We start from the raw sequence: 19,407 nt of genomic DNA, 5'->3' as shown, positions 1-19,407 counted from the left end.
TGATACACCATACATCCTTGGACGTTCAGCTCCTAATGGCAGCCATCCTTTAGCCAAGTTTTAGAGATGGCCACAACGTCCAATTTGCCAATCTGTAGCTGAATTTCAAGATCGTCGATTTTATTCCTTATGCCTCGTGCATTCAAATATAACACTTATAGTCCAGTATTTGTTGCTTTTTGTTTTAACTGCACCACGCCTCTATTGCCCTGTAACTCATGCCACTGGCTGTGATTAAGCCTCATCTCTTGCCTGTTCTTTCTATAATCTCTGTTGCACGCTATCTTTGATTTATTTCTGTTTTCCCCTTCCTCAACCCCATCACTATGGTTTCCATCTCCCTGCCAAATTAGTTTAAACCCTCCCTAACAGCTCTATTAAATATGCCCGCTGGAATATTGGACCCCTTTGGGTTCAGGTGTAACCTGTCCTTTTTGTACAGGTCGTACCTGCCCCAGAAGAGGACCCAATGATCCAGGAATCTGAAGCCCTGCCCCCTACACCAGTCTCTCAGCCGCACACTAATAGTCCTCTTGAAATGATTGCTAACATTGTATTTGTCTTCCTTAACACCGATTCAACCTGCAAGTTAACCTTTAGGGAATCCTGCACTACGGTAGTGTAGATCCTCCGAAAGATAACAAAAAGGAATTTAAAGTTGCTGATCCTCTCCACCGATAATATCACCCCCCACTCCCCCAGGTCTTGAGAGGACTGGCTCATGGACCTCCGGTTTTCTCCTCTTGTCATTAATAATCAGCTATTTGATCTTGCTGACATTGTTGTTGTCACACCACTCAGCCAGATTTTTAGTCTCCCTCCTATATCTTGATTTATCACCACCTTTGATTTGGCCAATGACAGTGGTGTTGTCAGCAAACTTGAATATGGCATTGGAGCTGTGCTTGTCACACAGTCATAAGTGTAAAGAGAGTAGAGTGGGGGCTAAGCACAGCCTTGTGGTGCACCTTGATGTTAGTGACTTGTGGAGGAGATGTAATTGTCAATCTGAATTGACTGGTGTCTGCCAGTGAGGAAATCAAGGATCCTCTTACAGAAGGAAGCACTGAGGCCCAGGTCTTGGAGCTTATTGATTAGTTTTAAGGGGATAATAGTTTTGAATGCTGATCCATAGTTAATGAAGACCATCCAGATGAATGTATCTTTACAGTCCAGATGTTCCACAATTGAATGAAGAGCCAATGAAATGGCATCTACTGTTGACTGTGTGTACGACAGTAGCCAAATTGGAGCAGACCCAAGTCGCTCCTCAGGGAGGTGATGCTTCAACACCAACCTCTTGAAGCACTTCACTACAGAGCATGCAAGTGCAACTGGACAATAATCATTGAGGCAGGTTACCATGTTCTTCTTAGCCACTGGTAAAATTAAAGCCTGCTTGAAGCAGGTGGGTGCCTCAGACTGCTGAAGTGAGAGGTTAAAAATATCAGTGAACACTCCAGCCAGTTGGTCAACAAAGGTCTTTAGTACATTGCCAGATACCCCGTCTGGGCTGGATGTTTCCATGGGTTCACCCTCCTGAAGGATGCTCTCAAGTCAGCCTCAGAGACTGAAATTGCAGGTTCGTAGGTGACTGTGGGAGTTCGTGAAGGTGTCTCCACATTTTGACAGTCAAAACAAGCATAAAAGGCATTGAGCTCATCTGGATGTGAAACTTTGTTGTCACCTATATTGCCTGGTATCATTTCATAGGAGGTGACAGCATTCAAGCCCTGTCAGTTATTCCAGTTGGTATAACAGTGGTCGAGCATGTTGGGTCCAGCACATAAGTTACTAAGAAAGCATGGCAGTGCCTCTACTTTCTTAGAAGTTTGCAAAGATTTGACATGTCATCTAAAACAGGGGTCCCCAACCTTTTTTGCACCGCCGACCGATTTAATATTGACAATATTCTTGCGGACCGGCCGACGGGGTGGGTGTGGGGAGTGTTAATCATGACCAGAATATATGTGATAAGTCAACTATAAGTCACTTATCAATGGCTAATACACTCAATTTCATTTCTGAAAGGATTTATCTGACGAAGTTAATATTAAGCACACAGTGCATATTTTCCTCGTATAAATATAGTGATAAGTGGAGGAGAAGATGGTGGCACGACGCAGCGCGCGCAGCCTCTCCGGTGATGACTATCTGTAATCTGTCAAGTAGGAGGCCGTGCACAATTCTGATTTGATGGAGGCAGACGTGAGAGCACAGAGGAACATCTGGTGAAACTTCTGAAATGCCTGCTCCGATGCCGCTGCAACTGTGTGATCCAAAATCTTCGGAGGGGAAGGCCCTGAATCCTCGGGTTTGCCTGTTGCTTGGCGGCTGGGGCCAGGGTCGAAGTGCTCAGCAGAGATGGTGCTTGGTGCTCGGTGTCAGAGGGCTGGTCGGAGGCTTGAAGTTTTCGGATGCACTCAGAGTCGGACTGTGGTCAGGTGCTTCCAGGATGCTGCATCGGCAAGTTTGCAGCGCTGGAAGCTCATGGCAGGGAGAGTTTCTCCCTTCTACCGTCTGCGTGAGATGTTGGGGCTACCGGACTTTGAGACTTTTTTTTTTACCGTGCCCATGGTCTGCTCTTATCAAATTATGGTATTGCTTTGCACTGTTGTAACTATGTTAAAATTATATGGTTTTTGTCAGTTTTAGTCTTGGTCTGTATTGTGTTTCTGTGATATCATACCGGAGGAACATTGTATCATTTTTTAATGCATGCATTTCTAAATGACAATAAACAAGGAATGAGTGCCCTCATAATCTAATCTAATCTAATCTAATAAATCAATTATAAATCATAAGGGGGTTCCTTATGTCCAGTCTATTCCACAATTTAGTTTTCGTTGCATTCACTGCAGAAAACCCCGCTTCTCAGAGATATGATGTTGGAAATGGAAGCAACGTTTTCAGTGCTTTCGTGGCTATCTCAGGATATTCAGCCTTGACTTTGAGCCAGAATGCCGGCAGGGATGTTATGACAAACATACTTTTCAGCCCACCATCATTTTTAAGCGTGAGGAGTTGATCTTCTTCCCGCGCTGATATGGATGATTCACCGGGGACAATAACAAATGGGCCACCGACCCATTCCTTTGCACGTCTTGGGTCATTTGCGATTGGGAAGTAATGCTCAAATTCTGTCAACAGTGAAGATAGGTGATCGCACACCAGCTGTGAGCCTCAGTCTCTCCCAAATTCCCAGCTAATATTGGGAACATGTCGAATATGCCGCTGTCCACTCGCCGTCCCCACAGTTCCAGTTTGGCTGTGAAAGCAGACACTTTATCTGCCAACTTGAAGACAGTTGTCATTCTCCCCTGAAGTGACAAATTGAGTTCATTGAGCAGGTTGAAGATGTCACATAGATAAGCGAGTTTTGCTATCCACTCCTCATCACTGAAGTGTGTTGCCAGTGGTGACTTTTTTCTTGAAAGAAATCTGTGCAGCTGTTCTCTTAACTCAAAAATCCTGGCCAGGGCTCTCCCCCTTGATAGCCACCTGACTTCAGTGTGTAACAGAAGGCATTTGTGGTCTGCATCCATTTCCTCGCAAAGATGCTCAAACAGACGTGAGTTAAGGACTTTTGCTTTGATGTGATGATAACTTCAACAATGTCACTCAATACGCTGTTAAGATCAGGTGACATTTTTCGGCTAGCCAGCATTTCCCTCTGTGTGACACAGTATGTAGACTGGCATTCAGGAGCAACCTCTTTGACTCGGGTAGTGAAACCAGACTCGTTTAGCTGTTCCAACAGCTGTGCTTCGATACCCTCCGCTGTGTCATCGATTCTCCTTGAAACTGTGGTAGCTGAGAGAGAAACCTGTGCTACCTTGTTAGCTACAGCTTCTCCCAACAGCTCGCGGCACATGTCCTTGGCAGGAGGCAGAATCAATTTTTCACCAACAGTGAAAGGCTTCATAACCTTAGCAATATGGCTAGCCACTAAGTACGGCGCTCTCAGAGCAGCAGCATTTGTGGAGGTGGTGGCTCTCAGCACTTGCTTCTGTCCCGCTTGCTCACGTTTTTTTCCGCTCAAAAAACCCAACGGGTTTGTCTTTAAGTGCAGGGTGATTGGACTCAAGGTTCCGAAGCAGTTTTGAGGGCTTCACTGCCTCATTAGACAGCTTGTCTCCACATATCACATACAGGGGGCTTGGAGCGTGTGAGTCACCGGTCACAATAAAGCCATATTTTATGTACAACTCGTCGTATTTTCTGTTGAAGGAAGCTTTCTTTTTTTTTTGCAGTCTCGGCCTCAGCTGTCTCTGCGTTATCATCATCATTAGGCCGTTTATGTCCTCTACTATCTCTTCCAAAGAAACTCTCAAGCGGCGTTTGTTTTTCACCCATCGAGCAGTTGTAGGTTAATGACCGACTGATGACCTCGCGTGCGTTTAAGTTCAACAGTGGGCGTGACAGGGAATGAGGAAAGATGCAGTCGACTCATATCATTTCCTTGTGGCCTGGTAGCACATGTTTTGCGGCCCGGTACCGGTCCGCAGCCCGGTGGTTGGGGACCACTGATCTAAAACTTTGACAAATCTCTTTTGAAGTGTGGTGGAGAGTATATTGATTGACTGCATCACAGCCTGGCTTGGAACCACCAGTGCCCTTGATCGTTATGCTACACTGTATCCCCTATTTGTTAAGCCCTTACCTTAAACTGTTCACAGTGCACAATGCTGCATTGGATCCGTTTTCACTACTTCTTTCTGCAGTGCCACTTCAGAAACTCAATGATTCCAGACCCAGTATTACATTTCCAAGATCTTCTGAGAGTACAAAAATGGCCTTGATTTCCATCACTCCTTCATTTCTCTCAATACATCTCCACAGATTTATTCTTCTTATTCATCAACACCTCCTCCTCCAACCCAAATTATCCCTGACTCAAAGCACAAGTTCCAAATATGAGCAGCTAAAGTTGCTGGCAAAGTTAATGGTCAAGGAACAAAACCTATTCACAGGAAGTTTTGCAAATGCTGGAAATCTGAAACAGACACAAAATGCTGGAGGAAATTGCCATTTTATGCATGCCAAACAAAACACTTTCACTGGTGCCCAGCTGCAATGTTCACCTAGCACCCATTTCTACATCCACTCAAATCAAAAGTTCATTACAAATAGAGCAGTTATAGTCCAAACAGCAGTTAACATGAACAACTTCAGTTCTGAAGGTTTGTTAATGAGTATGAGGATGACTCAGGGACTAAACTGGCTTTCAGCCCGAGTATCCCCTTAGCTTAATTCCTTAAACTCAGAGCTCTTACTTAGGGAACTCTTGTTGACAGATGGTTTGGTGATGATTCACCAGAGCAATCAGCAAAATATTATTTTCAAATTACTTCTATGAATTAATCTGCTAACATTTTAACTAGTAAAGATATACTAAAAATTTTAATAATATGCTGAAAATGGCACTTAAAATTTTCAATTTCTATTCTAATATATTTTCACAATAATTCAGCATTGATGTGCTTAGTATCCTGCCCTAACACAATGGTTTATAGCCTATTCAAGCTGATGTACAAAACAAAAATCTTCATATCCTGAACCTCTTTTGGTATTGTGTAATGATTGCAGAACATGGTTCGGTTGTCTTTTGCTTAATTACTGGAAATCCAGACAGGTGAGAAACAAAATCAGGTAATATCTAACTCTTTGCCTTAAGCCAAAAAAAGTAGTAATTTTCTATTTAATTACAATCCAGATCTATTTGGGGTCACTGTGACTATTCAACAAAGCAGCCTTTGTCACCAATTCAGTCTGGTATTTTACAATATGAGCTAGTCACAGACAACAGGTTTGTCTAACTGAAGCAATGAGTCAGGTCATGACCAATGTTATTTCTGCCAGCTCTCTTTATAGTAACATTTTTGATTTAAAAACTGTGACTTCAGAATGAAATTTTGCACTAAGATAACTGCAAAAGCTGATCAGTGTTAATGTCATCATGTCAGAGAGTTTACAATGCAAACTATATAAATATACAGTGATTCCCAGTTAACTGGGCCACTGGTTAATCGAGGCAGCTGCTTATTTTGGACAACTCTTGAAAGAACAAAAACTAATCATGAAAGTAATCAGGATTCCCTTTGAAACACACACAAAATGCTGGAGGAACTCAGCAGGTCAGGCAGCATCGATGAAAATGAGTACAGTTGACATTGCAGACTAAGATCCTCATTCAGGACTGGAAGGAGGGACTTACTTTGTTTATTTGGGATACTATATTGCTTAATAGGGCAGGAAACTATTGTCAAACAGTTTCTAACTAGTATTAGTCACTTGTATTTACGTGACATTACACCGTGCTTTGAACAAACAGTTTTAAATAGCATCAGTTGTGTGTGTTTGTCTTCAAAATGCAGTGATTTCTGTCACTGATAGTTGACAAGAAATAAGCACTCAGACAATTCAAAGCTGTTTTGCTCACTGCGGTTTCAAGCATTCAGGCCTGCTGATCCTAGAAACATCCGGGATTGAAAATGAAACAATTTCACAACTTCAACAAGTTGGGAACTACAAAGAATTTGAAGGTATAAACAATCATCTTGAAGGTTACAATTAAAATTAAGATTTCTTGGATGCAAATGCTGACAGCATTGTATGAAGGTAATCCAGATACTAGGTGTCATGCTAATTTTGAAAATTTACAGTTAAAGAACGCGACATGGATAAATTCCTCCGTTGATAAGTACAAAGAACTAATACACAGTTTTATAGTGCTGTAGTAGTATTAGTAGTGTTCTAATTTGTTCTACATTTCATTTAAATACATAATTTGTTACTCAGTTTGTCTTTTTCATATCTTTTTAACTATTTCTTTCCAATATTTTTATTAGTTTCTACATAGAAGAATACAGAGTACAAGGAAGTATATATAAAAGGTCAAAAAAGATTTTAAAAAACTACCAATTACATTATATCTATTCATAATAACAATTTCATTACCCTGTATTCATGTAAGTTAATCAATAGCTATATTGAAATACACTAATTTATATACGTTTCTTCAGAAACTTATACTGGGACCAGACAGCATCCACCAGAATAGAAGGAGAAGTGAGTGAGTATGTGAATATCATGAGAGGAGTCAGGCAAGGTTGTGTCTTTTCGCCAGACTTATTCAACCTGTATAGTGAAAATATCTTGAGAAGTATCAAAGACATCAAAGGATTCACAACTGGAGGCCATAATATAAATAACATCAGATATGCTGATGACATCGTACCAATAGCTGACTCAGAAACAACACTTCAAGAACTACTCACTATAGTGGCAGCAGGAAGTAATCGCAGAGGCCTCTCAATCAACACCAAGAAGACAGAAAGCATGGTCATCTCCAGAAGGACAAACATCCCACAATATGTGACCAAGATCGGAAATACAAACATCAAACAAGTCAACAAATTCAAATATCTTGGCAACCTAATAACAAGTAATGGCAGGTGCGACACAGATATCAAATACAGAATAGCAATGGCGAAAGAAGCTTTCCAGAAAATGAAGACCATATTAACAGACAGAAAGATGAGCACGTACACTAAAAATGGAATACTGCGTACTAAATTTATTCTATCCTGACTATTGGAAGTGAATGTTGGATCATTTCTCCAGCAATGGAAAAGAGATTAGAAGCAGATGAATTATGGTTCTACGCGAGAATGTTAAAAATATCATGGACCACACACACATCAAATGAAGAAGTTCTCAGAAGAGCCCAAGCAGTTCGATCACTCAAATCAACAATAAGAGAAAGACAACTTAGATTCCTAGGACACATCATGCGGAAAGATGAACTAGAAAACTCATACTCTCTGGAAAGATTGAGGGGAGTAAACCTAGGGGAAGACCTTGGTTTATGTACATCAAAAGCATAGCTAGGTGGCTACACATCGAAGAAATGGAAGTCATCCAAAAACCAAAGGATAGGTCTATATGGAAAACCATGGTCACCAAAGTCTGCATTGGATATAGTACCTAGACAGACAGATTACAAAAAAAGAGTCTAACCCCTACCAAGACCGAAGCTGTTTATTAAGGAGAAAAAATGGTAAAATACCTTCTCATGTAATAATAATTAATAATAGCCAACATCTGAATTTAAACAACAAATTGAAGGTTTTGAAAGTTTTGAAAATAATTCAGAAAAGGTCCCCACAATGTTTGAAAGTCTTGACGAGATTCAGAAATTGAACAACGAGTCTTCTCTAAATCTAAGCATGTCATAACGTCGCATAACCATTGAGTATGAGCAGGAGGAAAAACATCTTTCCATTTAAACAAAAGCACCCTCCTAGCTATAAGAGAGCTAAAGGCCAAAATATGTAAATCAGATGTCTTCAGCTTGATATTTTGTCCTGCAAGAGAAGGATATTGAATTGTGTAAGGTAAGGGAAACAAGTAGGGTAGTTATGGAAGCTATGACAATTAAAGAAGAGGAAGTACTGGCGCATTTAAGGAATATAAAAGTGGATAAGTCTCCGGGTCCTGACAGGATATTCCCTAGGACCTTGAGGGAAGTTAGTGTAGAAATAGCAGGGGATCTGACAGAAATATTTCAAATGTCATTAGAAACAGGGATGGTGCCGGAGGATTGGCATATTGCTCATGTGGTTCCATTGTTTAAAAAGGGGTTCTAAGAGTAAACCTAGCAATCATCGGCCTGTAAGTTTGACGTCAGTGGTGGGTAAATTAATGGAAAGTATGCTTAGAGATGGTATATATAATTATCTAGATAGACAGGGTCTGATTAGGAACAGTCAACATTGATTTGTACGTGGAAGGTCATGTTTGACAAATCTTATTGAATTTTTTGAAGAGGTTACTAGGAAAATTGACGAGAGTAAAGCTGTGAATGTTGTCTATATGGACTTCAGTAAGGCGTTTGACAAGGTTCCACGCGGAAGGTTAGTTAGGAAGGTTCAATCGTTAGGTATTAATATTGAAGTAGTAAAATGGATTCAATAGTAGCTGTATGGGAGATGCCAAAGAGTAGTGGTGGATAACTGTTTGTCAGGTTGGAGGCTGGTGACTAGTGGTGTACCTCAGGGATCTGTACTGGGTCCAATGTTGTTTGTCATAAACATTAATGATCTGGATGATGGGGTGGTAAATTGGACTGGTAAGTATGCAGATGATACTAAGATAGGTGGCATTGTGGATATTGAAGTAGGTTTTATAGACAATAGACAATAGGTGCAGAAGTAGACCATTCGGCCCTTCAAGCCTGCACCGCCATTCTGAGATCATGGCTGATCATCTACTATCAATACCCGGTTCCTGCCTTGTCCCCATAACCCTTGATTCCCCTATCCATAAGATACCTATCTAGCTCCTTTTTGAAAGCATCCAGAGAATTGGCTTCCACTGCCTTCTGAGGCAGCACGTTCCACACCTCCACAACTCTCTGGGAGAAGAAGTTCCTCCTCAACTCTGTCCTAAATGACCTACCCCTTATTCTTAAACCATGCCCTCTGGTACTGGACTCTCCCAGCATCTGGAACATATTTCCTGCCTCTATCTTGTCCAATCCTTTAATAATTTTATATGTCTCAATCAGATCCCCCCTCAATCTCCTTAATTCCAGCGTGTACAAGCCCAGTCTCTCTAACCACTCTGCGTAAGACAGTCCGGACATCCCAGGAATTAACCTAGTGAACCTACGCTGCACCTCCTCCACAGCCAGGATGTCCTTCCTTAACCCTGGAGACCAAAACCGCACACAATACTCCAGGTGTGGTCTCACCAGGGCCCTGTACAAATGCAAAAGGATTTCCTTGCTCTTGTACTCAATTCCCTTTGTAATAAAGGCCAACATTCCATTAGCCTTCTTCACTGCCTGCTGCACTTGCTCATTCACCTTCAGAGACTGATAAATAAGTACTCCTAGATCTCTTTGTATTTCTCCCTTACCTAACTCCACACCGTTCAGATAATAACTTGCCTTCCTGTTCTTGCTCCCAAAGTGAATAACCTCACATTTATTCACATTAAACACCATCTGCCAAGTTTCTGCCCACTCACCCAGCCTATCCAAGTCACCTTGAATTCTCCTAACATCCTCATCACGTCACACTGCCACCCAGCTTAGTATCATCAGCAAACTTGCTGATGTTATTCACAATGCCTTCCTCTAAATCACTGACGTAACTCGTAAACAGCTGTGGTCCCAATACCGAGCCCTGTGGTACCCCACTAGTCACCACCTGCCATTCCGAGAAACACCCATTCACTGCTACCCTTTGCTTTCTATCTGCCAACCAGTTTTCTATCCATGTCAATATCCTCTCCCCAATGCCATGAGCTCTGATTTTACCCACCAATCTCCTATGTGGTACCTTATCAAATGCCTTCTGAAAGTCAAGGTACACCACATCCATTGGATCTCCCACGTCTATCTTCCTGGTTACATCCTCGAAAACCTCCAATAGATTAGTCAAGCATGATTTGCCCTTGGTAAATCCATGCTGGCTCGGCGCAATCCTATCACTGCTATCAAGATATGCCGCTATTTCATCTTTAATAATGGACTCTAGCGTCTTCCCCACTACTGATGTTAGGCTAACAGGGCGATAGTTCTCTGTTTTCTCCCTCCCTTCTTTCTTAAAAAGTGGGATAACATTAGCCATTCGCCAATCCTCAGGAACTGATCCTGAATCTAAGGAACATTGGAAAATGATCACCAATGCATCCGCAGTTTCCAGAGCCACCTTCTTTAGTACCCTAGGATGCAGACCATCTGCACCTGGGGATTTGTTAGCCTTCAGTCCCATCAGTCTACTCATCACCGTTTGCTTCCTAATGTCAATCTGTTTCAGTTCCTCTGTTACCCTATGTCTTTGGCTCATCCATACATCTGGGAGATTGCTTGTGTCTTCCCTAGTGAAGACAGATCCAAAGTACTTATTAAATTCCTCTGCCATTTCTCTGCTTCCCATAACAATTTCTCCCAATTCATTCTTCAAGGGCCCAACATTGTTCTTAACTATCTTCCTTCTCTTCACATACCTAAAAAAAAACTTTTGCTATCCTCCTTTATACTCCTAGCTAGCTTGCGTTCATAACTCATTTTTTCTCCCTGTATTGCCTTTTTAGTTAAGTTCTGTTGCTCCTTAAAAATTTCCCAATCACCCATCTTCCCACACACCTTAGCTCTGTTATACTTTTTTAATGCTATGCTATCTCTGACTTCCTTTGTCAACCACTGTGGCCACTTTCCCCGCTTTGAATCCTTCCTTCTCCGGGGGATGAACTGATTTTGCACCTTGTGCATTATTCCCAAGAATACCTGCCATTGCTGTTCCACTGTCTTTTCTCCTAGGATATCCGACCAGTCAACTTTGGCCAGCTCCTCCCTCATGGCTCCATACTCTCCTTTGTTTAACTGCAATACTGACACTTCTGATCTGCCCTTATCCTTCTCAACTTGCAGATAAAAACTTATCATATTATGGTCACTACCTCCTAATGGCTCCTTTACTTCAAGATCACTTATCAAATCCTGTTCATTGCACAACACTAAATCCAGAATAGCCTTATCCCTGGTCGGCTCTCGTACAAGCTGCTCCAAAAATGCATCCCGTAGGCACTCTACAAACTCCCTATCCTGGGGTCCAGTACCAACCTGATTTTCCCAGTTCACCTGCATGTTGAAATCCCCCATAACTACTGGGACATTTCCTTTGCCACATGCCATTGTTAACTCCCTATTCAACTTGCACCCAATATCCATGCTACTGTTTGGGGGCCTGTAGATAACACCTATTAGGGTCCTTTTGCCCTTACTGTTCCTCAGTTCTATCCATACTGACTCTACTTCTCCTGATTCTATGTCCCCCCTTGCAAGGGACTGAATCTCATTCCTCACCAACAGGACCACCCCACCCCCTCTGCCCACCTTTCTGACCCTTCGATAGCACGTATACCCTTGTACATTCAACTCCCAGGTCTGATCCCCCTGCAGCCATGACTCCATTATCCCAACAACATCATAGTTACCCATTCGCACCTGAGCTTCAAGCTCATCCGCCTTATTTCTGACACTTCGTGCATTCAGATATAGAATTTTTAACCCATTTCTCCTCTCTCTGTTTAAATCACTGCCTATTGTGCATAACACAGCTTCCCAAACTCTCACCGGGCTATACGCCCCTTGAATTTTGTTGTCCTTCTTAAATTTACTTACTCTTTCTGCACATTTAACTCCATGCTCCATCAGACCATCCCTCTGCAGATGTATCCTCCTTATCACTTGTTCCGCCTCACCTTTCTCTACTTCACACTTAATATTCCGAAACTGTGTAGTCCTCACCTGTCCTTTATACTTCATCTCGCTATCCTCTCTCACATTCTGGATCCCTGCCCCCTGCAAATTTAGGTTAAACCCTCCCAAGCAGCACTAGCAAACTTTCCTGCAAGAATGTTAGTAACCCTCCAGTTCAGGTGTAAACTTTTCAAAGCTTGCAGAGAGATTTGAGCCAGTTGGAAGAGTGGGCTGAAAGATGGCAGATGGAGTTTAATGCTGATAAGTGTGAGGTGCTACATTTTGGTAGGACTTATCAAAATAGGACATACATGGTAAATGGTAGGGCAATGAAGAATCAGAGGAACAGAGGGATCTAGGAATAATGGTGCATAGTTCCTTGAAGGTGGAATCTCATGTGGATAGGGTGGTGAAGAAAGCTTTTCGTATGCTGGCCTTTATAAATCAGAGCATTGAGTATAGGAGTTGGGATGTAATGTTAAAATTATACAAGGCATTGGTGAGGCCAAATTTGGAGTATTGTATACAGTTCTGGTCACCGAATTATAGGAAAGATGTCAACAAAATAGAGAGAGTACAGAGAAGATTTACTAGTACGTTACCTGAGTTTCAGCACCTAAGTTACAGAGAAAGGTTGAACAAGTTAGGTCTTTATTCTTTGGAGCGTAGAAGGTTGAGGGGGGACTTGATAGAGGTATTTAAAATTATGAGGGGGATAGATAGAGTTGACGTGGATAGGCTTTTTCCATTGAGAGTAGGGGAGATTCAAACAAGAGGACATGAGGGAAAAGTTTAGGGGTAACAGGAGGGAGAACTTTTTTACTCGGAGAGTAGTAGCTGTGTGGAATGAGCTTCCAGTAGAAGTGGTAGAGGCAGGTTTGATTTTGTCATTTAAAAAAAAATTGGATAGGTATATGGACAGGGAAGGAATGGAGGGTTAGAAACCATAGAAACTACAGCACAGAAACAGGCCTTTTGGCCCTTCTTGGCTGTGCCGAACCATTTTCTGCCTAGTCCCACTGACCTGCACACGGACCATATCCCTCCATACACCTCCCATCCATGTATCTGTCCAATTTATTCTTAAATGTTAAAAAAGAACCCGCGTTTACCACCTCGTCTGGCAGCTCATTCCATACTCCCACCACTCTCTGTGTGAAGAAGCCCCCCCCTAATGTTTCCTTTAAACTTTTCCCCCCTCACCCTTAACCCATGTCCTCTGGTTTTTTTCTCCCCTTGCCTCAGTGGAAAAAGCCTGCTTGCATTCACTCTATCTATACCCATCATAATTTTATATACCTCTATCAAATCTCCCCTCATTCTTCTACGTTCCAGGTTATGGGCTAAGTGCAGGTAGATGGGACTAGGTGAGAGTAAGCGTTCGGTATGGACTAGAAGTTTCCGTGCTGTAATTGTTATATGTTATATAAGTTCTTATCTGAGCTTATAGGAAATGTGCATAATTGAGATCTTAGAATGTCTCTGATTTGTAGATATCTAAAAAAAGTGAGTTTTGGGTAAGTTATATTTAGCTGGCAATTGCTCAGATGAAAAAAGATTTCCTCCAACAAACAGATCCCAAAAACATTTAATACCCAACCTGTCCCATTCTTTAAAAAACTAAAATTCTATGAAACTTCGGCTCATTGAGGCAGCTGCTTAATTGAGCCAAAATGTACTTGTCTCAATATGTCCAAATCAACAGGAATCCACTGTATTTTATATCTACAGAGTTTCAAAGCAATTATGAACTCAGTTAACATAAAGGGAAATTGAGGTACGACACAAGTACTCAATCAGAGATTTCATCAATTGCTTGAATGTCATTTATGGACATAACATGACCATCAGATCCATAATCTTTCCGTTAACCTTATTTCCCCATGACTCTAACTTGTGTGAGAAATTCTGTGGAACGGCTGTAACTCAACTCTTTTCATAAATGAAGTAAACTTTGGAAGATAGATGGAAAGCAGATTAGAGTGAATTGCTGTGGATAGGATTCAGACTGAGATACAAGGTTCTCTTTAGTCAGGTCTTTATTTATGTATTTTATAGAGACTAAAATTAATGTCAAAGATAGATAGATCAATTCACATGGAGATGGACACAAATAAAAGATCCCATAGAAAATAATATCTATTGGATTACAAACAGATGAATGATGAAAATAATGCCAAAACAAAGGACTCTAGAAATAGGATGATGCACATTTATCTGCAAATAATCGAGAAACTAGGTTTATTTCTTTCTTACAATTTTTCTCCAAAAACTTTCTGTAATCCTTTGTATGATAAAATTGTGCTTCTATTGGATAATGGGAAGTTACTGAACTGAAGTGATCTATTTTCCAATGTGCATCAATGTAGAAGTGGAAGTCTATTTCTGGACTTAAGCTTGCATTCTCATTTGATAACAATGAATAAAATTGCAGATGCTGGGATCTTTTATTTCTTCTTAACAATAGACTATGGAATCACATCAATGATCTCAGATCTCGTTCGATGGTTAAATGCAGAGCTGAAGTCATGAATTCCAGAGGAGCATATAAGCAGGTTGCCTTTAAGGGTCAACCCCATGTCTGAAAAAGTGCCAGGAGAGGTGGAATTCAAACCAGCCTGAGAAACAGAGGGATGCTCCTTTACCCAGCATCTTATTGGCATATGTGCAGTCACTGACAAATTAGACTGACAAACTCAGAGAAAGGCTACTGTATCAGAGGCAGATGAGGCAGATCTGAATTGTTTGTTACACTGAAACTTGGTTAAATGTGAATACTCCGGACTTAGCCAGATGACTAGGTTTTACAATCTTCAGAATGGATTGAACCACAAACATGCAAGGAAAACGGTGGCGTGTCTGATTTTTAGTCAATTCTCACTGGTGCACGGACATTATGGTTAGGTCGACTTCTTGTTTCCTTGACTTACAACACCTAACGATTAAGTGTAGACCATTCTATTTGCCTTGGGAGTTCTCCTCTGTGATCCTGACTGCAGTTTACATACCACCAGTGGCCAATTACAAGCAAGCACTCGCAAAACTGCATGATTTCTGCAAGCAAGAAACAGTCCATCCTGCCGCATTTCAAATTGTAGTCAGCGACTTTAACCAGGCCTGTTTGAAAAAAAAACTTGCCCAATTATCACCAGCACATAACCTGCTGCACCAGAGGTCCCAATACACCAGACCACTGCTAAGCTATGATAAGGAATGCCTACTGTTCCTTTCTGAGACTCCATTTTGGCAACTCAGATCATTTGGCTGTACTCCTACTACCTGCATACAGAGCCTAAAAAGCAAGGCTCCAGAGGTTAAGACAACTATGTGGTGGTTGCAGGAGGCAGAGGAACAGTTACAGGATTGCCTTGAGTCAGTGGATTGGGCTGTGTTCAAGAACTCATCTGAGCATCTGAATGACAACACCAGGGCTGTAGCAGATGAGTGTGTCCCCATGAAATCATTCAGGGTTTACTCCAATCTGAAGCCCTGGATGAACAATGAAGAGAGCCAGACCAGAGGCATTCAAGTCTGGAGATCAAGAATGTTACAAGAGGTGTAGGTATGATCTCCAGAAAGCCATCTCATGACGAAGTGGAGGTTCCGGACTAGAATGGAATCAACGAGGGATGTTCCACAGCTATGGCAGGATGTGAATGCCATAACCTCCTTCAAATTAATCTTACAACACAAGGGACAGCAGAGCTTCACTTCCAGAGGAATTCAGTGCCTCCTATGCTCACTTTGACCAGACAGGGAGGAATGACCGCACACCTCCATGTCACCTGATGAACTTTTGTTCTCAGTATCTGTAGATGACATGTGGGCTGCCTTCAAGAGAGTGAATCCAAGGAAAGCATCCGGTCCAACGGAGTACCTGACTGAGTACTGAAGAACTGTGTCGACCAACTGGCTGCTGTGTTCACGGATATCTTCAACCTCTCACTTTGGCAGTGTGTGGTACCCACCTGCTTCAAGCAGGCTTCAATTGTACCTTTGCCCAAGAAGAGTGTGGTAACCTGCCTCAATGACTATCGTCTAGTGGCACTTATATCTGCAGTGATAAAGTGTGAAGTGTTTTGAGAGGCTGGTGTTGAAGCATATCTGCTCCTGTCTCAGTGGCGACTTGGATCCAATCCACTTTGCCTGCTGAAGCAACAGGTCTACAGTGGGTGCCATTTCACTGGCTCTTCACACAACCCTGGAACATCTGGACAGCAAAGATGCATACATCAGGATGCTCTTTATCAATTACAGCTCAGCATTTAATACCATCATCTCCTCAAAACTAATCAGTAAACACCAAAACCTGGGCTTTAATACTCCCTTGTACAATTGGATTTTGGATTTCCTCACTTATAGACCCCAGTCAATTGGATTGGCAAAAACACCTCCTCCACAATCTTTGTCAGCACAGGAGCACCACAGAGATGTGGGCTTAGCCCCCTGCTATACTCACTTTACACCTATGACTGTGTAGCTGAGTACAGCTCCAACACTATGTACAAGTTTGCTGATGACTCCACTGTTGTGGGCAGTGTCAAAGGTGGTGATGAGTCAGCATATAGGACGAAGGTTGAAAATTTGACTGAGTGGTGTCATAACATCCTCTCACTCAATGTCAATAAGACCAAGAAGCTGATTGTACACTTCTGGAAAAGGAAACCAGTAGTCCATGAGCCAGTAATTATCAGAAGGTCGGAGGTGGAGAGGGTCACTAATTCCTGGCTGTCACTATCTCAGAGAACCTGTCCTGGACCCATCATATAAATATATTGCAACACACATAAAAATTGCAGGTGAACACACCAGGCCAGGCAGCATCTATAGGAAGAGGTACAGTCGACGTTTCGGGCCAAAATCCTTCGTCAGGACTAACTGAAAGAAGAGATAGTAAGATATTTGAAAGTGGGAGGGGGAGATCCGAAATGATAGGAGAAGACAGGAGGGGGAGGGATGTCCCCCTCCCCCTTTCAAATCTCTTACTATCTCTTCTTTCAGTTAGTCCTGACGAAGGGTCTTGGCCTGAAACGTCGACTGTTCCTCTTCCTATAGATACTGCCTGGTCTGCTGCGTTCACCAGCAATTTTTATGTGTGTTGTTTAAAATTCCAGCATCAGATTTCCTCGTGTTTGCGTATATAAATATATTGTCAAATAAAACATAACAGTGGTCTATTTCCTCAGGTGTCTGCGGAGAGTCAGCATGTCATCAAAAACCTTGGCAAACCTTTAGAGATTTGTGGTGGAAAGTTTCCATACAGCCTGGTATGCCCACAGGAAAAAGAATCTCAGGGTTGTATTTGGTGACATGTATGTACTCTGGTAATAAATTTTACTTTGAACTTGGATCTGAAATGAAAGCTGAAAACATTGGGAACACTCAGCAAATTGAGTGGCATCAGTGGAAAAAGAAACAAAGCAAACAATTTGGGTTGAAGACCCTATGTCAGAATGGGAAAGACAGTTTTAAAAGATTTAAATCGTCGTGAGACTAATGCGAAGAACTAACTTCCTTTCTCCATTTATCAGTTTCGATGGAAGTTCTTCAACATGAAATGTTAATTCTGCTTCTCCTTCCATTGGTAAAGTCTGACCTGCTGAGCGTTCCCATCAGTTTGCTTTTAATTTTCTCATCTTGAAAAAATGTGAAACCATTTCTCAGATTATTCATTCCTGTAAACTTTAGATTCAAAATATAATCTCTGTAGTGGAGTAATATAGTTTGTGTCGCATAAGTTATAGCTCTTCAGCCCACAAATGCTATGTGTTTCCATCACCTTCTTTGCCAGCGAAGTCCTGATTTTAAGCATACTATATAAATAAATACTTTGAAACTCCTTCTCACTTTAAACCTAAACCAATGCCCTTTTGTTTTGGTAACCTCGCAACATGAAAAAGATCCTGACTACCCACCCTCTCCCTATATACATCTATCAGGTCACCCCTCTGATTTGTTTTGTCTGGGAAAGCAGACCCAACCTATTCGAACTCTCACCATAACTGAAGTCTTCAATCCACACAGCATTTTGGTGAACATCCTCTGCACTTTCTCCAAGATAACCACATGTTACTCCAGATATTAAACCAGAACTTCACTCAATGCCCAAAGTTTTTTAAAGTTGCGACAAAACATCCTGACCTCTGACAGCAAGCACACCATATAGCTCCTTCACCAACCATTTACCTGTTTTGTCACTTTCAGAGAACTCTAGACTTGAACTCCAAGATTCCTTGTTTATCAACATTCCTTAGTTCCCTGCCAATTAAGTTGATGACCTAAACCTATGCGAGTTCCCATAATGCATTATCTTGATAGAATTTGTTTCTGAGTGTGAGTAATACAGCTGTCAGGGACCTTAAAGAACAAGAATGATCATTTACGGGATGTCCGACCTTAGTACAGCCCATCTCCAATTGCTTTTGGCAATATCATTGTAAACAAGCTTCTTGATTCAATTCGATCATGGAAATAAAACAATAGAAGTTCATGAAAACAACTTTCATGTGATAAGTTTAAAAAAAGAACACATTTGAGAAATAAAGCATACAGCTGGACAACTGTAGAACTGCCTTTTCAAAAAATATATACTCCTGCATGATATAAATTAATATGTGATCACTGAAGTTACGCAACCCCTTCATCATTCAGCCTTATTAGTTTGGAGTGAAATAACCTGTAATAAATGTATTCAAATGCCATTCAAGATGAATATCACAAATCACTTAATATTATTGAGATAATAAATTTGTCATAAAGTTGCATATGCAGTATATCACCACAGTAAAAGAAACAAGTGCTGAATAATTAAATTCAACTATGAATATGGTCTATACAATTCCAAACAATCCACATACAATTCATACTCATTGCAAAAATAAAGTCTGTCAATATCTTGGTAAAATATTTTATTATAAATTTGGAGAAAAGACCTAGTATTTGGAATTCAGAAATTAGGAATGCACTATGATTTGTACACACAACTGGTTTTGTGAACAATGCCTTGTATACAGCATCAATCATCATCCTAAACCAAATCTTTAAAATACTGACTGATATCAAACTAGAAAATGAAACAGCCTACCAGCTATTTACTACATATGTGCAAAAAGACAGTCTTCTCAATAAATACA

At 41.3% G+C, this 19,407-nt stretch overlaps 1 protein-coding gene across 5 annotated transcripts in view; it reads right to left on the bottom strand.

Moving 5' to 3' along the window:
- The window catches only part of dph6 (diphthamine biosynthesis 6), a 280,799-nt gene that overhangs the window by 169,624 nt on the left and 91,768 nt on the right, over positions 1-19,407 (bottom strand). The gene's annotated exons all lie outside the window — the stretch shown is intronic.

Source organism: Mobula birostris, chromosome 1 (assembly GCF_030028105.1).
Source record: "Mobula birostris isolate sMobBir1 chromosome 1, sMobBir1.hap1, whole genome shotgun sequence".
Taxonomy (NCBI): domain Eukaryota; kingdom Metazoa; phylum Chordata; class Chondrichthyes; order Myliobatiformes; family Myliobatidae; genus Mobula; species Mobula birostris.
This window is presented reverse-complemented; position numbering and strand designations above follow the sequence as displayed.